This window comes from Oxyura jamaicensis, chromosome Z (assembly GCF_011077185.1).
Source record: "Oxyura jamaicensis isolate SHBP4307 breed ruddy duck chromosome Z, BPBGC_Ojam_1.0, whole genome shotgun sequence".
NCBI lineage: Eukaryota > Metazoa > Chordata > Aves > Anseriformes > Anatidae > Oxyura > Oxyura jamaicensis.
The window spans coordinates 24,815,151-24,837,064 of NC_048926.1; the positions used below are offsets into that span (position 1 = coordinate 24,815,151).

At 38.1% G+C, this 21,914-nt stretch overlaps 1 protein-coding gene across 3 annotated transcripts in view; it reads left to right on the forward strand.

Moving 5' to 3' along the window:
• The window catches only part of LHFPL2 (LHFPL tetraspan subfamily member 2), a 132,733-nt gene that overhangs the window by 45,962 nt on the left and 64,857 nt on the right, over positions 1–21,914 (forward strand). The window contains exon 1 of one of the 3 annotated variants that reach the window (XM_035309213.1): positions 351–478. The exons of 1 other annotated variant lie outside the window; for it this stretch is intronic. The gene's annotated coding sequence lies outside the window, so the exon portion shown is untranslated. Of the gene's footprint in view, positions 1–350; positions 479–7,499; positions 7,665–21,914 lie in introns of those variants that run through there. One more of the 3 variants, XM_035309215.1, reaches the window with a different exon arrangement.

The following is a 21,914-nucleotide window of genomic DNA, read 5'->3' on the forward strand; positions in this document are numbered from 1 at the left end:
AAAAAAAAAAAAAAAAAAAAAAAAAAAAAAAAAAAAAAAAAAAAAAAAAAAAAAAAAAAAAAAAGCCTTTTTGCTATTCCTGTGCTTTCTGTTTCCTGGCAAGCTGTCAGAACGCTTTTTGTGTCTGCTGTCCCTGACAGGGTGAGGTACCTTGCAGTCTCTTGGAGAATTTCCTAACTACGGGCCTTTTGAGACACATTTAGGGAGAACTTGGCAGGAAAGAGATGGTTCTGACTGAAATTGAGAGCTAACAGGGGATTTCCATTAGTACAATAGCCTCTCGTTATAGCAGTAACTGCCTCAGACCGGAACGATGGAGACACCAGCTTCCTGCGCTTTCCCAGCAGAGTGGCTGGAGGCGATACCCGAGCAGGCCCCCGCTTCCCGAATCTGGCCAAAGGGGTTTACTGAGTTGTTCAGAAGTGCATTGTTAAACATCTGTTTAAACAGTCTATTACCCCTTAACATGCTTTTCAAGGTAAGCAATAAGGCTACCGGCCTAGGTTATTTTTTGCTCTACTAACCTTATTTTGTTTTATTTTTGGAAGATGTTTGACCCACAGATTCCCCTTAAGCAACAAATTACTGATTTCATTCTATCTAGATGGCCAGGAGTAACCCTTACTAAAGTCCAGTTTCCCATCATTTTACTCTCTTGCTCTCTCCAGGGACCTCAGCATACTGTTTAAGCCTCTGATTAATTTATCTTGCTTTTTCACTGATTTTAATAGCTTGCCATACTCATCTAAGACCTAGGAGGTTGCTAAGCCGAAGTCAGCATTATCCTTCTTTTCTCTGAATCTTCAGAGAGTCTTTGGGGTGGAAGGAGGAGACTAGAGGACTGGAGAAGGGCAAATGTAGAACTAGACTCCATACCTCTTTTATTTACTTTTAAAATGTGATTGGCAAAAAGAACGGAATTGTAAGCCAGTCAGTAAAATCTTAAGAGGAGGGGAAATTATAAGCCAGTGAGCAAAACCTTAATCCTTGCACATTTTTTAACAAGTTATTAAACAGTTGCTTTATAAGCACCTCTGGGAGATTAAAATTTATAAGTAGCCAGCATAGATTTATCAAATGGTGTCAGACAACTTTAATTTCCTTCCTTGGTAGTGTAGCTGGCTTTGTAGATTCAAGGTTCGGTAGATGGATGAGATATCTTGACTTTGTTATTTTTTTCATGCAGTGACTGCCTGTAATATTTTTTTGTGCTATCTCATACCTCATCCCCAGACAATGGCTAGGGAACTCCACGTGAAGTCACTATGATGGTTGAGAAAAGGTCTCGAAGTATAGTATTGATGAATTACTGACAGCTAAGAGGGCATTTCAGGTAGGTCAATGTGTTTTCTGTTTGGTGGTCTGTACCTTATTTAGGCACTTGACTAGTAGAATACACAGAATGTATTTGTTGACAACAGCAAGCTAGGATGTTGCATTAGCATGGTGAAAATTAAGATAAGTTCAGAATGATGACAAAAAATGTTTTGCAAGCTGTGATCTCCAAATGAAGTGAATCCAATGATTGCTTATAAGGTGTAGTGAAGGGTAACTAACAAAATAAGCTTATTTTCACTAAGCCAAAATTCACACATGGTACTGTGCCTCCACTGGAATATTTAATGTTGTTCTCATGTGGAAAAGTGTTGTTTGAAAAGCTACCATCTTGATAACTTGGAGAGAGAGTCTAAAGGCCATCCAAATGCAAACAACTTCCAAAAGGTGAGCACAAGTTGGTATGGTTCGCACAAGTTTTGAAAGAACTGAAACCTACAATAGTGTAGCCAAAGAAAACCTGGGGTTTATGATTGAATGACAAATAGCACCCAGGATGCATGGACAGGGAATGTCACACGCAAGAAGGGCAGTAGTTGTTTTTCTCAGTGCTGATGAGATCTCATACACAGTATTGAATACAGTTTAGCTTTTTTCTTTTCCTTTAAGAAAGCAGCTGTAATAAAGTGCTTTGAAAATATGACCTACAAGAAAAATGTGAAGGAAGTGACTTTGTTTCATCTAACTGAAAAAAAAAAAAAGGGGGGGGGGAGACACATCTCATGGGAAGTGAAAGGCTTTTTAGGAGATGATCACTATTGGGTCCTCCAAGGCTCTGTTTTAGGGAAGCCTCAATGTTTTTCTAAACAATTTGGATGTAAGACTAGAAGGTGTTTTGAGCAAATTTGCCGATGACACTAAACTTGGAGGAGTTGTGGACTCGGATGAGGGTGGAAAGGCCTTGCAGAGAGATCTGGACAGGTTGTAGAGCTGGGCAATCGCCAACTGCATTAAGTTCAACAAGAGCAAGTGCCGGGTCCTGCACCTGGGACAGGGCAGCCCTGGCTATACATACAGACCAACGAAATGCTGGAGTGCAGCCCTGCAGAGAGGGATATGGGAGGTCGTGGTTGACAGCAAGTTGAATATGAGCCAGCAGCGTGCCCTGGCAGCCAGGAGGGGCAACCATATCCTGGGATGCATCAAGCACGGCATTGCTAGTCGGTCAAGGGAAATGATTGTCCCGCTCTACTCTGCGCTGGTGCAGTCTCACCTTGAGTACTGTGTGCAGTTCTGGGCACCACAGCACAAAAAAGATGTAAAACTGTTGGAGAGTGTCCAGAGGAGGGCAACGAAGATGCTGAAGGGCCCAGAGAGGAAGACATATGAGGAGCAGCTGAGGTCACTTGGCCTGTTCAGCCTGGAGAAGAGGAGGCTGAGGGGAGACCTCATTGCGGTCTACAGCTTCCTCACAAGAGGGAGTGGAGAGGAAAGCACTGACTTATTCTCCTTAGTCACCGGTGATAAGGCCCACAGGAATGGTGTCAAGCTGAGAGAGGGGAGGTTTAGGCTAGACATCAGGAAGAGGTTCTTCACCAAGAGGGTTGTAGCACACTGGAACAGGCTCCCCAGGGACATGGTTCATTTGGGAAACATTATGTCAGAGAGCAGTGAGGTGCTCTATTCCTTCAGTGGACTTGCTTTTGACCAAAATTCTAGATAAAACTGAAGTGATGCAGATTTTGACAGAAATGTAATGGTTAACTGAAAGAAAAGTAACATTTATGACAAGAAAGGAGCAGAAATTTTGGTCTAAATGACTTCTACCCTGGACTGGGTAAGATCAATGTACTGTGCTGGAACACTCCGGAGACAAGATCCACCTGTCCGGTCTTGATTTCTGGAAAAGCATTGTGAAAGTGCACTGGTATTTAACCTCTTCACAGAAAGAAACCTCAGCCTTTAAATCTGGTTGTACCTAATTTGGTTTCCTCTTTGAGAGCTAGCTGTGGATCATGGCTTGTTTCCCAGCAGTGAATAAAATCACAGATATGAAAGAGGTAAAATCATTTTTCTCATTTGTAATTTTTGTTTCTCACAATACTTACACATAACTGTCCAAATCTGTTGTCTTACATTATAGCATGCTGTTTGCAGAAATGGTAATTAATGCTTCTTGTGAAGGGGAAGAGGATTGAATGGGAGGGGAACAACACTCTAATGTCTCTGTACATTTTGTGCGTGTTGGTTTGTATGCCTTCATTTGGCACTTTTTCCAGTACTTCATGAGAACAGAAGAAAAACCATATTCTGGTCAGACCAACTGTCCATTTAGCTCGGTGTTCTCATGTAAGGCAGCCAGTAAAGGTGCTTCAGGAGAAAAATGTAAGTGCATTAAGTGTACATATACTGATTCTTTCCCATGGTTGGGTCCCTTAATTAGTGTTTTAGGGACTGCCTTAGCTGAAAGCTAAGCATATTTGGTTTAAATAAGCAGTAGAGGGTCTCTCATTTGAGAATTTGTTCTTTTTTGAGCCCATTTATGCTTTGTGTGTGTCCAGGGTCTTGGTGCAATGATTCGCTAACTTAAGTATTATGGGTTATGAAGAAAAAAACATTTCCTTGTTTCAGATTTACCACTTCATTGGCTGCCCTCTAGTGTGTGGATTTTTTTGTTGTTGTTTTTTAGTGAGAAATGGTTGCTTGTTGACTTTTCCATACATCAGTCATTCGGCCAGCCTCTGTGCTCTTATTCTTGGTGATTTTTCTTCTTTGCTGAAGACTTCAAGTCTGTTTGGCATTGAAAGTTCGACAGGGCTCCAGTCAGTCTCACAACACTGTGAAAGCACTGCTGGTGGCCAAGGCACTATATTTTTTTTACTTTCCCACCAGTAAAACTGGGTTAAGATTTCTTTAGTTAACTGAGGTTCTGTGAAGTCCAGTTAATGCCTGTGTGTGATTATTATGGATTAGATTACACCTATGAATTAAGGAGGAACCAGTGTAATTCTGAAAATAACTTCCACAAGTAGAATATTATTGAAGTTCCTCTCTTTGTACGCTGTCATTGCAATACACTTGTAATAGCTGTATTTTTATGGTTTCTCCTTTTATTTTTTATAAAGATTTGAGAATACTGAAGGCAATCTTATTACATCATCTTATTTTAATAAATATGTTGATAAACAGCTCATGTGTCTGAGAAACAAGATGTTAAGTAAAATTTCAGTTAAACAGGAGCAAAATTATTTCAGAATGTAAAATAACAAACACCTGTTTTTGTTTCCAAAGTAAATCATCCATCTATACCTGGTCATGAATTGGATCTGATTCATGACCCAAATTTGTTGAGCCTGTAAACAGAATCTTTCCCAAAACCCTGGCAGTCCAATTTTACCTCTTTCTTCCCCTTCAGCCATTGAGTGATATGTGCCTGTCTGCAATTTATCAAACACAGTGTTACTCCTCTTTTGGTTATTATGTACCCTTTTGGCCTTGCTCAGAGGAGTGAGGTTATATGGACAGTGCGTGTATAGCTTTGTGGGTTTACGATGTATAGCAGTGCTATGCAGTGTGGAGGATTAGTGAAAAGTGAGTAGAGCTCTGCTAAACATCGAAGTGTTGAATGTGAGGTGGTGGTAGGAAGTCAGCAGAGAGGCTGGTGGGAAGTAGCCCAAACGAAAATGTCCCAGTCCTGTTCAGTTGTTCATTCCTGTGTTAGGAGGAAACTGTACTCTGTGATATTAAGGAATAACAAGTGTGTTTAGCACATAGCCCTTCCTGCCTTTAAGTGTCTTTTGTACAGCCTCATTATATTTCCCTCCATGAGCTGTTAGTTTTCTGGACTGGGGTCTCTAAGTGCTTCTTTCTCTAATTTTTCATTCATATGGTTGATTACAGCCATTGGCAGAAAGGCGGACTTGTCAACACTAGCAGAGTACCTTTGTATTTTACAAAAACAGATGACCAAGTGCAGGAGAGACTATAAAATATGCTGTCAGAAGTCTTGATAAACTGCAAAGGATAAATCTGACAAAAATAAGTTTAATTATTAGCAGAGCTTATGGAACTACTTTAATTAGTTTTCCATAGCTGAGGAATTCTTTACCATATAAGGGTTTATTTTAGATGCAAGCTTTCCATTAGCAGCCAAACACACTGTAAATTTTACTTAAAATAATTCAGACTTTACTCCTCCAAAAGTTGGTGAAATATGTCTCTTTGTTTTGTTTGCTTTTTTCATGTATTGTATGGAGAGCATAAACAGTGAAAAGGATCCAGTGGATAGTGTGGTTGTCCTTACTGCCTGCTAGCTTGTGTGGAGAATAAGACGTGCAGTTTGCAGCTCCACAACAGAAGTTTGCATTAGAGTATGTCATTCTCTATTAAATGTTATTTGGAGCTGCATGCCATGCAGAATTTAAGAAGTAGACAAGAAAGTCTGCTGGAAAGCAGAATAAAGACCAGGTCAGCAAGTGAAAGGAGGGGGTCAGTATGTGGCCTGCTATGAATAACTGAGCCTAAAATTAAGGGGAAATATTTTATGGGTGTTTCCCCTGCATCTTTGTCAGTGTTGCTTTGAGTTACAGAAGTTTAAAGCAAACCACAAGTTTTGGCAAGCAGGCTAATGCTTTCTAGCAGAGTGGTCATAAATGATGACTTAAAACATAGTTTCAAAGTAGTAGAAGTGACTGCACTTGTGCTATTGTCTAGTAACTCACACAGTGTTTAAATTACATTGTTACAATCCCTTGGCTCCTTCCTTGTTTGAATTGTTTAATGTCCGTTTTACTTAGAAACTGAGAATTCTGACTGGCAAGGTTTGTAAACCCAGTAGATCAAATTTAGAGTAGCATTGAAACTGTAATTAAACATTTTTAGTGCTTCAAAATTAAATTGTCCTGTAGCAGTCTGTAATGGTTTAAAGCTATGCCACTGATACTAGCAGGAACAATTGAATTAAGCAAGTGCTTATCACTTTTTAAAAATTTACTTTGAATGTACAACATTTTTGTTCTTGTTTAAGGTTATTTTTTTCCTTTCATAGCTAAATGATTTTTACTATAATTTTATATTTGCTTTGCTGTAAAATATCAGTCGAAGAGCACTGGTTTGGGTGTGGAGGCGTTCTTTGTAGCCTTGTTTCTAGGCATTGTTCCAAAGTACACTGCTAAAGTGCTTTATAGGTCTTGTTTAGGGCAGGGCTTTTAATGCAGAGATCACCACTGAGTCCTTTTGATACAATTTTGCAAATACTTAGTTCCTGATCTTTATTTCAAACTTGACATTACGTTTTTGTAGAGTGTGGCAGCTAAAAATGCGACTGTCCTGTGCTTTAAAGAGGAACAAGGAACTTCTCAATTATTTCTGCACACGTAACACTTTTGGAGAAGTCTGGCAATGGGGGAAGAGGAGAGGACAGGAGAATTAATTGTATTAGAAGGCTCAGGAGGTCATCTTGCTGCAAGGAATGTTAAGCAGAGAGCTTCAGCTGGATTATTAGGGTGAGGCTGTACAATGATCTGTTCCTCAGTGCCCATGACTGAAGTTTATGATGCATGGTAGATGCCTTTAGGCAGAGAATGAGTAGCCAGCTTTTCATTAATTTGTAACAGAGACTGGTGGGAACGTTGTTCCATGCCGTGGAGAGCCTGTAGTGAATTCCTTCAGCGTTAAGAAAGCTAAAAATAATACTTTAGAAAATGTGGGCTTTAGCCAGACCCTTTGTTTTCTGAACATCCATTTGCACAGGGGTTAAAACTTCACTATGAAAATAAGAAAAGCCAGAAGTACCTTCTCTCATCTTAGTGTGATCTTGAGACCATTAAGCCGTTGGAGATATTTTGGAAAAGATTTAAAATCGGTCAGTAATGCTTATATATACAATATGCCTGGAATGATTTGGGGAATTTGTCTATGTGCAATTTACAGATTCTCTAAGAAAACTCATGCTGTTTGTAAGCTCTCTGTATCCTTGTAACTCTTTCTACGCTCCCTTCCTGTGTGTAGATTCAGTGAGGGGCCTGGGGTGGGTGATCCAGCCCATCTGTCTCAATAGATCAGCTGCTGAATCCTGCAGCTTCCAGGAAGCAGAGCTGAGGAAGAATTGCACACTAGATAAAAAACAGTTTTCCTCAGCTGCTGTGTGAAGGGGTAAAGTTTCAAGAAATTTTAATTTCCACAGGAAAAGTAACCAAGATAAGAGACCCTCTCACAGCCCTTTGAAAGCAGAGGTGGAATGGGTTGTGGAAGAAGATATACCAGTGTGGGGAGAAAAAAATGAAGCAACAAACTGCTGAAGGGAGCAGTGGTGATGCTGTAGCTGAAAGTGGCTGAAGGAGGCTGGTGGCAGGGTGAACAGAAAGCTTCTGAAAAGAAGGCACTGAGAGGTGAGCTAGAAATCTTTGTCATGTAGAGATTTCTGATCAGGTCCCCAGGCATTCTGAAGTATGGGGGCTGGGGGAGAAACTGAGGCAGGAAGCTGCCTTTATGGGCCTTTATGGGCTTCAGTATTGGTGGGAAACTAGAACACATTAAAATTATTTTTAAATTAAGCCTTAAAAATGTACATTCAAAGCTTTAAAAAGCTTCAGAGAGTGAAGATGTAAAAATGCTGGATGAAGCTTGGTGGGTGTGTTTCAGCAGCATCATATTCCTAAGAAGTAAACTATAAATGGCAAGGATGGTGTTCAGGGAAGAAACCTGTCCCCAGTGAGTGTTTCACACTTCCCTCAGCTCAGGAGGGATACCCATGCTGGAGTCTTTTCCTGCAGATAAATGACAGCACTTTCTTCCCCACCTCCCGCCCAAAAAACTCAAACCAAAACAAAAGCAAATACAAAATTATTGGAGTAGTAAGATGCTGTCCTGCTCCCTGTGTGACAGCCAAGTTGTTAGGATGTTTGGCCATGAAGTGAAAACTAGATGTGTTTCTCGCTGCGAGGTGGTTCAAGTTGTCCCACCTTTCCTGGCCAGAGAGGAGAGCTCAAGCTCTTGGCTCTCAAGAGGAGCGTTGAGATTACTACTGCTCTGGAGACTCTTCTTGTGGTCTTAAACAGTAGAACAGGACTTTCTGAAGTCACTGCAGTGGTTGGTTGAGATTGGTTTCAGTGGCCCTGGTATTGTTCATGTGTCTGTGAATTTGCAAAGAAAGAAAATGAAAATACTCAGCATTAGGTTAAACTGCACAACCCATAAAACGAGCTATATGCACATTAGAATATTCAGCCAGATGTTTTTTTGTGGAGTGCAAGTCTGTGAATAAAGCTTCTGTCACTCACTTGGGTGAGGGTCTGGCAAACACAATTCCTTAACTTTTTTTTTTTTTTTTTTTTTTTTTTGTAATATGCAGAAATAAGGAAGGTGCATTCATCAGAAAAAATCCTTCCTTAAAATTCAGACAGGAAACAAATGGAAATCCCATTAGCATTGTGTTGAACCAGGAAAATACTCTTAATTTACAGATATCCTTTTGACAGAATACAGGAATGCATTTCTTTTTGTAAAATGGGGTGGAATAGTTGAACTTAAAAGCTGTTTGGGGCAATGTAAACATAATACTTACCCCAAATGCTTAAGTGAAGGAAGTGTGCCCTTCATGCTTTCCCTTAGGAGTTAATGCTTTACATTAAGTGGTAGTAATTTGCACAACCTATAAATAAAATAAGTAATGTAAACTTTAAGGGACTAAAGGTATTTTTTCTTTCCTTCTCTTTTAAGGAGTGCCCTTCATCTCTTTGCTGTGCATAGCTGCATTAGGAAAGAGAGCCGTATTCAACTATATCCAAAAGCACTAGAAGGAATTGTTTTCTTACTCCTTAGCCTTAAATATATGTTCCTTTCATATTATTATTTGTCTTAATGATGACTTCAGAGACATACTTGATCTGTTCATAAATAGGGCACTGAAAGTTGCCATTAAAGCTTTTTGTTTTGCTTTGTTTTTATTCTGTAGGAAAATTGAAAACGTTTTTTGGTCTCGTTGGCCTCACAGCTTTCCTGCACAGGTCTATTTTTTTGTTTGTTTCATCTGAGAGCATTTTGTCTTTTATAACGAGCTTTTTAAAAATGTAGACAAAAACATTCTGATTGTTTTCTATAAGCATTAACAAAATTGGAAATTAGAGAAGGGTGATTGCTCCTTTATTATCCTCAAGAGTTATTAAAATATTCTTCCACCTCCATTCCTTTTGCTTCCCATTTTAGTTTTATTATTAATTTTATTAAATTATTTCTTTCACTTCAGATCATCTGTGTTACAAATGGAAAAAAAAATCCCTCCAAAGTTATCATTTAAAAGAAGTTTTGAACAAGGTTGTCCTTTCACATAGGCAGAAGGATGACAGCTGCATCACTAACAGTCTAAGATTCCCCAAAATTGCTGTCAAGAAGTTCTTTGGCTTCTCTCCTTGTCCTTGCAATGTTGGATCACTGCTCAAACACGAAGACTCAGAGTGGCTTCCAGGTTGAATGTGTTGTTCTGTGGCTGCACAGGATGTGCTTTACGTTCATCTTCAGGCGGTGCCTATCAGACTTCATTTTTTCACTCTTCAGCTTTTTCTTGTCTTGGCATTCATTTTTTTGAACCATAACATCATAGAATGGTTTGTTTTGGAAGGGACCTTAAAGACCATCTAATTTCATGCCCCCCCCCCCCCCCCCCCCGCCATTGTCAGGGACACCTCCCACCAGATCAGGTTGCTCAAAGCCCTGTCAAAGCTGGCCTTGAGCACTTCCAGGGATGGGGAATTCCCAGCTTCTCTGGGCAACCTTCACCACCCTCATAGTAAACTATTTCTTCCTTGTATCTAACTGAAACCTACCCTCTTTTAGTTTAAAGTCATTCCCCCTTGTCCTATTACTACAGTCCGTGACAAAGAGTCCCTACCCAGCTTTTCTGCAATATCTTTAGGTATTGGAAGGTTGTTATAAGGTCTCCATGGAGCCTTCTCTTCTCCAGTTGAACAGCCCCAACTCCCTCAGCCTGTCCTCATAGGAGAGGTGCTCCAGCCCCTTGATCACCTTCGTGTCCCTTCTCTGGACTTGTTCTAATATGTCCATGTCCTTCTTGTGCTGGGGGCCACAGAGCTGAATGCAGCACTCTAGGTGGGGTCTCACAAGAGAATTGTAGAGGGCAATTTATAAGCTTTTAACAAAACCTTGAAATGTTCTCAGTAAACAAGACTTTGCCTTTCAAACAGTAAGAGCCTGGTGGTGAAATATTTGGTGAAGTCTTTGTCTGAAGAAGCCAGACCTGCAGTAGTAGGGTTCTTGAGTGTTAATCATTTAATCATTTTGTGGTAGATAGTTAATAGGAATATATAAAGGTTTAAAGGAATTAAAAGCAATTCGCGGCTAAGAACTTTGATGCTGCAAAACTGTGTTAAACCATGATTACCAATTTTAATGAAGAGCATGCTTTTTGTAGCATAGCATTCAACGTTGGTTTTATATAAATGTAAATTTTCCAGAATCTCCATAAAGCTTCTGATTTTGAAGATGCAGAAAGAGATGGTTTCTGTTTTCCTTGTTTGTCAGCAGCAGCTGCCTCTGAATTTATTTATTTATTTATTTATTTTGCTAGCTGTTAATTGCAAGCAACACATTTTAACAATCCAAATGTGTTATGCATCTTTATATTACTTGATAGTGACAAAAACAAACAAAAAAACAAAAAAACAAATACCAGCCATGACTGAAGGCTATATGAAGTTAAGTCTCTGGCCTCACAGGTTCCTGATTGTTGCATGTAATTTTAAAAAAATGTCAAAAAAAAAAAAAAAAAAAAAAAAAGGTGATTGAGGCAACCAACTACCAGTAAAAAGCTTCTTTGATTGGACTTTTAAAACTGCCTGTAAATATTTGTGGAGTTTGATTGTAGTGTGATAATGGAAACATTGTATGTTATTTAAGAAGAAAGTAATGTTGGTGGTTGGAGAAAATGAAGTAGTGTTTAGTTGACTGATCTTTGATACTAGTAATAATAATAATAAAATGAGTTTCAGGAGCAACATGCTTCTAATTGACTTTGCAGGAAGCCATCATGTTAGGCATGAAGCTTTGAGAGCCAAGCTTAGTATCAGTATGTGCCACCATCCTAAACTGTTTGTCTTTAAGGTTGGCAGCAAGTACTTAGAAATGGGGTGAATAATTTTACTAAGCTTTTAACCTTACAAATAAGCCTGGAAAATGTACAGGGTTTTGATTCTTAGTTATAACAACCACAACAGAACAAGGAGAGCATATTGGGAACTAAATGTCATGAGATCTCGGGATGTCTGCTGTGTAAAGTCTCTGGAGCTGTTTAAGTTACTTACTTCACCAAAATCCAAATGTAGGCTGAGAATGTTCAGAATTACAGATCTGTGTATTGTCTACCCAGAAACAGGTTTTTCTTCATGTATCAATGTCAAGAGCCAGATGTTTATTTCCTGAGGGGCTGGACTCGGCCACTGCTGGTGGAGTTCAGGCTGTTATCCCAAAGAAAGGGAAATTTATGCTGCAGAAGCCACAGGCAGCTCCTGCCAGCAGGGCAGGCGGGCAATTTCTGGATGAGGAGTGTGCGTTTCTGAACCCTTCTGTCTGCCAGAGACTCTTCAGCTATCCCTGCTCTGGCCAGACCACTTGGACTGTTTTCCCAGGTACAATTTACCACTGAGGTGTCTTTCTGTGCAGCAGCATGGCTGTGTCTCATCAGTTGGCACTGGTTGCCTTTGATTTGGCTGCTCTGTGGGAAAAGCAGCCACGTCCACATCTACAACCATGAGCAGGTACCTAAGGAAGAGGAGTACAGGTGAGGACAAAGTGATGCATCAAAATCTATATTTAATTTGAATGTGTTTGAAAAATCTATGGAAAAAAAAAAAAAAAGTGAAGAAAACTCAGGGAATTATTATGTATTATAAATTAACTGAGTGCACAGTTATGAATTAATTTGCATTATATCTTAGTACGCAGTAGTCAAAATCTGTACATTTTGTTATAGGATGCCATCAGGGTGGGCTCCAAAAGTTCTGTTAAATTTTGTAGCACCTCAAAGGAAGGTACCAGAAACACTGAGGTACTACTACCTATAAAGTGAAGGCAGAGGTCTCCATTCTTTTGTAGGAAATGGCAGGACTCTGGCAGTTTACACTGAATAAATGTTGTAGATAGATTCCACCATACATCAAAAATATCACTTAGCTTTCCTGGAAAGTAATGGAAAAGTTGACTTCAAACCAGTTTATTGACAGTACCACTGGGGCATTGCAGTTGTGATGGCTTCAGCTGTGACTCAGTGAATGATGTTGCTCCAATATGCAATGTTCAGACACTTGGTTATTTAGCACTTTCCTTCACTTTGAGTATTAAAACACACATCTGTTCAGCAAGTTAGGTTCAGGACAGGGGAATCTCTGTATTCATGGCTTAGGCAGGACAGAGTTTAAAATCTGATAGCTTGTTTATTGTCTAAACTACTTTTGAACAGCACTGTCAAAAGGCTAAAATAAGTAGGATCTATAAAACAGATTAGTGTTGGAGCCTCTGCAGCACTGTCAAGTATAATTTAGGGAAAAGTCTCACCTTTTCATGTTATCTAACTGTGTAAAGATAAAGGCCCAATGGTGTCTTGCCTCTCAGTTTGTAGGGATGTTCACCAATGAGCTCATGTGACGAAGTGTGGGGGTGCTCTGTTGGTCCACACCACAAGTCCTGGTGGCGGTGGCCTGGGGGCTGTTGGGTGCCCCTTCTACCAGGTGTTCTGCTGTAGCCATGTGTTCGTTGGGTATACAGAATTAATAAATGCAGAAGAAAAATTGTAGTTCATGCTTCTACTGTTATGTAAGTAAATGGGACAGAAAAAATAAAAATAAACATGTTACGCCTCTTTGAAATGTTTCAAATGGCATGTATAGTAGGTAACACTGTTTTGTTTGTATTGGAAAAGCCAAAATGGTATCTAATTAAGTAAAAGCAAACTGTTTAGATTGCAGGAGCAATAAAATCTTGTTGTAGATATACAGGGTTTTTGAAATATTTTTAAACTTGAGAACACATTTCATAGAAGTACTGTATTTTGCAATGTGATATGAGAGATTAATTCACAGAACCACAGACTGGCTGAGGTTGGAGGGGACTTCCGGAGGCCATCTGGTCCAAGCCTTCTGCTGGAGCAGGGACACCCAGAGTACGTTGCCTAATGAGAGCAATGTTACAAGTGTCTTGAATATATACCCAGAAATTAACAGTATCTAATACTACTGGCTGTTTTTTTTATTTTTTTTTTTATTTTTTTTTTTTTGCAATTGGATTTTTAGATAATCATTAGAATCTTTCATTAGAATACTTATGAGTTTATTCTACCTAAAAACACTGTTAGCATATCAAGTATTTTTAATAAGACTAAATTATTCAGAAGAGAAACAACAGGGACGTTTACTTGAAACACAATTGACTGAACTTTTTAAAGTAGCATTTCCTATGGATGACTTGTTACATGTGGAAGCTGGAATGCTGTACATGTATGCACAATCCCGAATGTGATTTTTGCTGGCTGGACTTTGTTTCCAGAAAACTGGAAAGAGCTGCAAAAACTTTAGTGTGTGTTCTGGGACGTTAGTATCCTTCCTGAGCGTTCAGTGATTGTGAAAATTTATGTTGTCTATGACTTGTGAAGATGCATACATTTTGTTAGTGATAGTGAGAACGGCCCTCCTGCTACTTGCAAGTTGTGTTTCTAATGTCTATATGTAATGTGTGACTATGTGTGAACCAAGGGCTTTGTAATACGATGAATTTATTTTCTCCTGTGCTTCTGGATTACTGTACCTAACTTGTTTCTTGCTTTCTTCAGATACTTCTGATGATTCTAAGACTGAGATTTGATAAATCCTGGATCACTGAGATAGTTTGTTGCCCTTGATTCAGAATTTGGAAGATGAAGACAAATTTAAGGATCTCAATAATAGGTGCCCTGGGAATTGAAAGGACATTTTGTAGTAATGTAAGACTGGATGTTATATAAGACCTGATATGTAGGAATGGCAGTTCTGTCTGCTTTCCGGTGGCTAAAAAAAAAGCACAGTAGAAGTAAAAGAAATGCCTGTATTCCATCTTCTCTTTTTTTCATTTTCTGTCACTTCTTTTCATGTTTGAGAGCTATTGTTTTCTCTTACTTTGAACTGTTACATGATTGGAATAAACTTCTGATTTCTTACAGAAAAGCTGCAGTGTGGCTTTTTTGTTTACTTTAAAGAAAATTCACATTTTGCACACTTCTACCTTTTGTCCTGTGTTAATGGAGGACATCTCAAGTTTCAGAAAAAGTGAGCATGCCATTTTGCACAAGCAAGCAATTTTAAAAAGTTGGAGTGGCATTAATCAAAAAATGAAATCACAAAATTAGCCCATTCTCAAAAAGCCAAATGCAGAATAACTAGCCTTGCTGATACTTATTATACTGGATGGGATAATAAAAGTGGAAGTGTGGATGAGCATTTCTTTGACAAATTTATCAGTAAATGTGGTAGGAGAGGGTTTCCTTCTGTGTTATTTGTCTATTATTTTAGTTATAAGAAAGAGAATGTGTTCAGCTTTGCACGTGAATGCTCCTTTGGTCTGATTCCTCCTCTGGTTCTTCCTTGTTACGTGGAATGTTGATGTGGAGTCAGATTTGTTTCCAAGCTGCTTTCCTCTTGTAAAGTGACAAGCAGAGTCTCTTCATGTTTCTTGGTTCCCCTTTTGTTTTATTGCCAGCTTAATTTTCTGTTCCGTTGCTTGGTATTCATCCTTACTTTTTTTCACAGGAGGCATTAAATAGGTGTTGTGATCTTTTTAAGAAGGCATGAAGCCATTCTGATTGGGATTTCTCTTCTGTCTCTGCATGTTAAAATCAGTTCAGTGGTTGCATGTTACAGTGCTCTCTCTCTGCTCTCCTCCCGCTGGAAATGAGTGGATTAATCTAGTTCCAAATTGCTGCATGAAAACCCTTTGCTCTAAGTCAAAAGAAGTCAGTGCAAGTCTGTGAATCGTTTTATGAAAATACTGGATAGAGTTTCAGGCTTCAAGTCCCTGCTGATGCATTAAATTCTTCATGGTATTGGCAGGGGAGAAGCAGGGGACCTTTCTTTAGCTGGATAAATAGGAGAAGTGTCAACTCCAGATGCCTTGAGAGACTCCAGACAAGCTTTTAGTACAATTACAGAAGGACAAAGTAGATGGGACCCGTGGGACTCCTACGTGCGCTGAATTTTGTTTAGCCTTTTGGTCACTCTAGCAGGAAAACAACAACAACAAAAAACACCAGACGTATACATCTTTGAAGCACATAAGTTTATATTTTGGGGGTATAAATATAGGGGTGTAGCATATTCATATGCACACATGGAAGTATTTTTAAAAAGTTGTAATTTTTTAGGAAATGCTGTTGGTAGAGGATACTCATAAATAAATAAATAAAAGTACATGTCTTCCAGTGCCTAGAGCACGTGGAAAGAAAGTTGTGAAAACTTAGGTGCTGTCTTGGTATTAGTGGGGTTGGAGGTGTGGGAGGGAATTTTGTTTGTTCACATGATCTTTCTCTGCAGACGGTTAATGACTGTCTGATCTTAACTGAGCAACAGAGAGCCTTCAGTAATTCTTTACAGCATTAACTTATATTAAATGAAACAATAAAACTCAGTCACTATTGTCTGCAGTTGGGTATGGTACAGTTGGGCTGATACATTAAGAGTTGTTGTTTGGTATGATAATCACACCTGCATAAACCAACCCCTTTTTATGTAAAAATAAGGGCACATGTTGTATTTTAATCTGTGTTCAAGCAATATTGCTTATCCTTTTAGTGTTCTAGTAGCTTCAATACAGATCTGGTAGGAACATTTCTTCGCAAGCACAATGCTGTCTGATCACATGCTCTGCATTTTTAATCTTTCCTTTGTGGCATTCTATAAGTAACATAATGAAATTAAAATTATATAGCTATCATATGCAACAGGTCATTTTTGTGTCTTCTGACTTATGGAGTGGGTTATCCTACACATTTTAAATTGAAGTCCTTAATTAATTAATGTAAGATAGCAATTTTGCTTATCAGAAAACTTTTAAAATCCAGCAGTTACTTTGCTGTAGAAGACAGACTTTTTGCCTTCTCTGAATAATGTCTTTTTACACATTATAAGTGTTTTCTTAGTTTGTTAGGTGAACTTTATTTCTCCTCTGCCTTTTCTGCTTTTCTGCTTCAGGAAGCCCACCCAGTTCTCATTCATGTTTTTAATCTATTTCATCTGAGGTGTTACAGTGTTTCAGAACTGGCCACATGTGGGAATTCTGAGTTTTAACCTTGTTTTCACTATTGCCAGAAACAGCCAAGAAAAAGGAGGAGGAAAAAAAAAAAAAAAAAAAAGACAATGAAAACCGAAAAGAAAGAAAAGAAATACTCTCTTGATCTTACAATTAAAGTGAGATTTTTTTTTTGGGTGGGGAGCTTCTGATGTCATCCACGTTTCTAGTCCTAGTGAGCACAGTGAAAAATTTGAAAACACCTCTTAAAATGTGAACTAATCATGTATCTCTGGCATTTGCTGTCTAACAAAATCATCAAGTATCAGGAAGTTCACAATAAAATTGTACAAGTTGGCAGCAGTATCTGGTTTATTTAACTGACTCATCAGTTTGCTCTGACTGAACTGAAATTTTGGCCTTTCTTTGACATGTCCTCACAGATGACTAATTACTACTTCAAGCTCAGCATTAAGTTTTTTAATTTATTTTTTTTTAAAGGCATTTTTAGCTACCTTGTGACATCCCTATGAATTTCTTCCTGAATCATTACAGTTAATGACACTCTTGTACTTGTTATCGAAGTGAAGGTCCAAGATAATGGACCGCTTGACCTATATATATATATATATATATATATATATATATATATATATAAGATAATGTCTTAAGGCTATAAATAAAATAAAAAAAAAGTAGACCAGAGGTTTATTTAGCCTAGTATATAGTGAGAGCCAGTGGCCTAGAGAACAGAGCAAATATACACTGATACTTTTGAAATATACACTGATGCTTTTGTAGTATCCATTGTCCTGCATCTCAAGGATGTACTGAGTCAAAGGCAGCAAGTTTGTGTTGAATCATTTCAGTAGATCTTTCCTTCATTAACTTGTCCAGTAATTTCTTGAGCAAATGAGAAATTTACCATCCAACTGCATCTCACATGGAAAAGTGCTTTCTTGAACCTTACATTCCCCAGTTCCCTTTGATATTGTCTGCACTTACATTAGCAAAAACAGAGTTTTTATCTACTTTTCTGTGCTTGTCAGTATTTCATTAGAGATCTAAAGAAAATATATCCTTATCATTGCAATGTGTGATCTATTCACAATCCATGCTGACTCTCTGAAGTGTAGAAAGTTCTCTCATAAATGAATGGCTTCATGAAGAAGCCATGTATTTTGTGTGTTGTTGCTTTTGTCACTTTTGAAGAATTTTTTGAAGTTACCTGGCAGACCACAAAATGGATTTTGGCTCTCTGGGTAAACTACAGGGATGTTTTATAAAACAAACAAACAAACAAACACACTTGTTAGGAAAAAAGTTGGGTTTTGCTTTTATTTTTTTATCTTACAATGGATGGCTTCTCAAGCCATTATTAATCATTTCCATCTAAGAATATATAGATATTCTATCTACTTAGAAAATAAACAAAAATATTCAGCAAAAAAAATCTTCTTAAACTCATGGTGTTTTCCCCTTACACTTTGGGATACTATTACATATGCTTGTGATTATCCTCTCTGCAAGCAATTATCAGAAAAATTCATCAGTTTTCCAAGTCCCACAGAAGAACAGATGTGGAATTAAGTTTCAAACAATGTACTCTTAATCACTTACATGTGGATACAAAATGAACTGGAGCTCAGTGGGAATGATTGGATGCTTTGTTAGTCAACCATGGAGTGGAGAATTTGCATTTTTCTTGGGCTTCATTCTCTGAACAGTCCTTTGAAAACAGTGCTAAAAAATGAATAAGAAAAGTGTCTGTTTCAGATATTTAACTCTTTCTAGAGAGCCCAAACCTATGGGGACCACCTGAGTTGAGCTGGAATATAATACATATATGTATATGAAAGAGATTGTGTCTATCTGTAATATCTATATAATTTTCTTCCTTTACTTGAAAACTCTTTTGATGCTGCAAAGGATATTGGGGAGTAAAGTAGCTGCATATCATCTGTGCATTTTCAAAAGCAATAATTTAAAGCAGCCAGCTTTGCCTACAAGAGGTTTTGAATCAATATTCAGTTGCTGGAATACCATAAGAAAACAATTATGTAAGAAAATATACCCATGTTGTGTTTTGAAACTCAGCCTGCATTGGAAAAATCTCTTAAAAAGATAGATTGCCCATACAAATACTTCAGACTTCAGAAAGCTAGTTACCGGGGAGAAAACGTTAGTAGAGAAGGTCACAAATTTACAGTTTAAAGCTTTACAGAATTACAGATTTAAATTAGTGCACCAACCAGACAGTGAGACTTAAGGAATTTTCTGATTCATGTTTTTGGAATTAATTTGTTCATAATTCATAAGAAAGCTCATGGAAGCTGAGCTATTCATAGTTTTTTCCCATTATGATTGCCTTCTCTCACACATATATATACACATCTTGAAAAATATGTTTTCAGTTGCTGCAGAATTGAAACTATTGTTAAAATATAGAATTTATACATAGAAGATTATTTTTTTCTAAGTTATTTGATCCAACATAAACTGGAAGTAATGTGCTACCATGAATCTGCCCAAAACAAAACAAAAACTAACAAATCTGTTGATTCCTAAATTTTAGCAACATTACATCTTATTTCAGAGTCTGATAGTGGTTTCTTGGAAGTCATTGAGTTCCTGTGGAAGTTTTAGAAATAGCTTTGTAGTGTTAAATTGAAGGGTTAAGAGAGCTGTGAATTCAGTTGCAGATTTTCTTGGCCCTCAGACCTGGAGTGGGGCACAAGATTAGTACTGATGCATTTTCCTGCCTTCCAATGGTTTGAAATGGGAGCCTTCCACCTCACTCCCTTGTTGGCTGGTCCTTAACTTGTCACCACCTTACATATTCATCATTAGGTTTATTCTGTTAGTAAGGAAGTGTCTGATGCCAATTAAAATATTCATTGCTAATAAAATAGCAAAATGCAATGTTTTGAGAGTTTGAGGGAACAGAAGGAATTTTCAGATATGTTTGTAAATGTTCTGTTCAAGTGTTGTCTGTTAGCTCAATTGGTAGAGAGATCTATGAAGGCTAAAGCAGAGTTTATATATCTTTAAAGAAATCTTTCCGATGGATTTTAAAGGCCGTTTTGCTTGTGCTTTGTGAACTGACCATTTTCTTCCTTCTTTGTTTTTATGGAGGTCTGCTTGACCTTAGTTTTTCATGTTTTGTTTCAAAATATTTTTTTCATGGTTATTACTTTGTTTATACACTTCAAAAAAAACAAAAGAGCTAATCATATTAAAAATAAACATATTTATACCACTCCATGTCTTGTTTTTAGCCTTGGTCTAGAATGGCATAAATGGCCAAGTATTTCATGTTCTTTAAACATGACTTTGTGAATTTATTCAATGTAGATCTCTTGTGCAGATTCAAGACTTTTAATAAATGCAGTTGTCTGCAGCATTTGAGAATCAAAAGAACAGGACACAGCTAATAGTTCCATAACCTTGTACGCTGGTAAAGCTCAGATGAGAAACTGCACTTTTGACATTTAATACTTGGAGAGTATTTTAAATGAACTTACAATGTGTGTCTCACTTTTAACAGCGGGGTTTAAGATATTAAGTACATACTTTCTGAGAGGTGATTGAAGGGTGTGCTAACATACTGTAAAAAATGTACGTATCTTTGGATGAGAAGAGCTTTCGAGTTTGTTCCCTTGGTATTGCAGGCAATTGGGCTGCATGCAATTCCTTTCATAATGTCATCAACTTCTGATATAAAACTATGCTTCCTGTCTCCACTTCTCTTTACAGGCTGCTGTAGAATTTTTATCTTTCAGATGGCATAGAAGTAATATTCTAATGTGTAACTTAGACACATTCACAGTTACTTTATGATTATTATGTTCCTGCTCCAACATCGGCTTTTTTCAATATCCCTTCTTTTTTCTTACCTTTTAACCCCTTACAGTAACTGTAGGAAACAATTATGTTTCATTTTTAACACTTTCATTTATTTTTTTTTTAGGTGAAAGAAGGCAAAATTGCATCTTTTCTCATCTCTCCCTTGATCAGTTCATCTGTCCTCTCTTCCTAATTCAACATGGATGTTTTTCATGACAAACACCCTTTCATAAGTTTCAATAAAGATTGTAGGTGATCTTATGATTACCATAAATTTTCTGGTACGTTGAACACCTGTTTTGGGGAATGTAAAAGTTAGTCACTGCTGGCTAGGAAGCCCAAGAGTGCATATTCAAGGGAAACATTTCTGACTGTGGTTTGTTCCTTTGAAAAGCAAGTTGGATGGAGATGACTTAAGAATTTTCAGGCATCTGTAGAAACTGCAGGATGTTCTCCAGAGCAGGAATGCTGGGCAGATAAAACTTGAGAGAGGATTTTTGTTTTAATAACGAGAGTTTACTGAAACACTCAAGACAGGCACATGGAATTTTGCCCAGTGTTTCTTCTTTCTTTATTTTTTCTTTGTATTGCATTTGGTTTTCGTCTTCTGTTTCTGCAAGACTGAAAATCAGTTCTGAGACATCAACAGAATCATAGAATATCCTAAGTTTGAAGGGACAATAAAGACGTCGGTGTTCTAAGCAGTATTTTTTTTTTCAGCTATGAATTAAAGTCTGAGTGCACGATAGGCCTACTAGCTGGATAATGTTCAGATAGGCCATTCAGCTTTACCTCAAAGCAAGTTCCTTCTACTGAAACTAGTCTAAGTTCTAGGTTTTGTGACTTAGCAAGGTTATTAAATGAATCACTGTAGTGTTTCATGATTAAAAAGAAGCTTTGCACTGGTGGAAGGTTATCATAAGATCATTAAGGTTGGAAAATACCTCTAAGATCATCCAGTCCAACTGTCCACCTACCACCAATATTGCCACTAAACCATGTCTCTAAGTATGACATCTGCCCTTTCATTAAACACCTCCACGGATGGTGACTCCACCACTGCCCTGGGCAACCTTTTCCAATGCCTGACTGCTCTTTCTGAGGAAAAAAAATATTCCTAATAGCCAACCTAAACCTCCCCTGGTGCAACTTGAGGCTGTTTCCTCTAGTCCTATTGCTAATTATCTGTGAGAAGGGGCCGACCTCCAGCTCCCCACACCTTCCTTTCAGGCAGTTGTAGAGAGCAATGAGGCCTCCCCTAAGCCTTCTCTTCTCCAGACTAAACCCCAGTTCCTTCAGCCTGTCTTATAGGACTTGTATTCCAGGCCCTACACCAGCTTTGTAGCCCTTCTCTGGACATGGGTTACTAAGAATTGTCACTAGTATCTATAGTTGCTTTAATTTTGTAAGCCACTTTTAATGTGTATTTATTATTGCATCCCTGAAAATGAAAACTCTGAGGGGAAAGCCGGGAAAGTCCACTACAGTATATGTGCTTAAGGTATACAGTACTGTTTTCCTGGCACCATAGA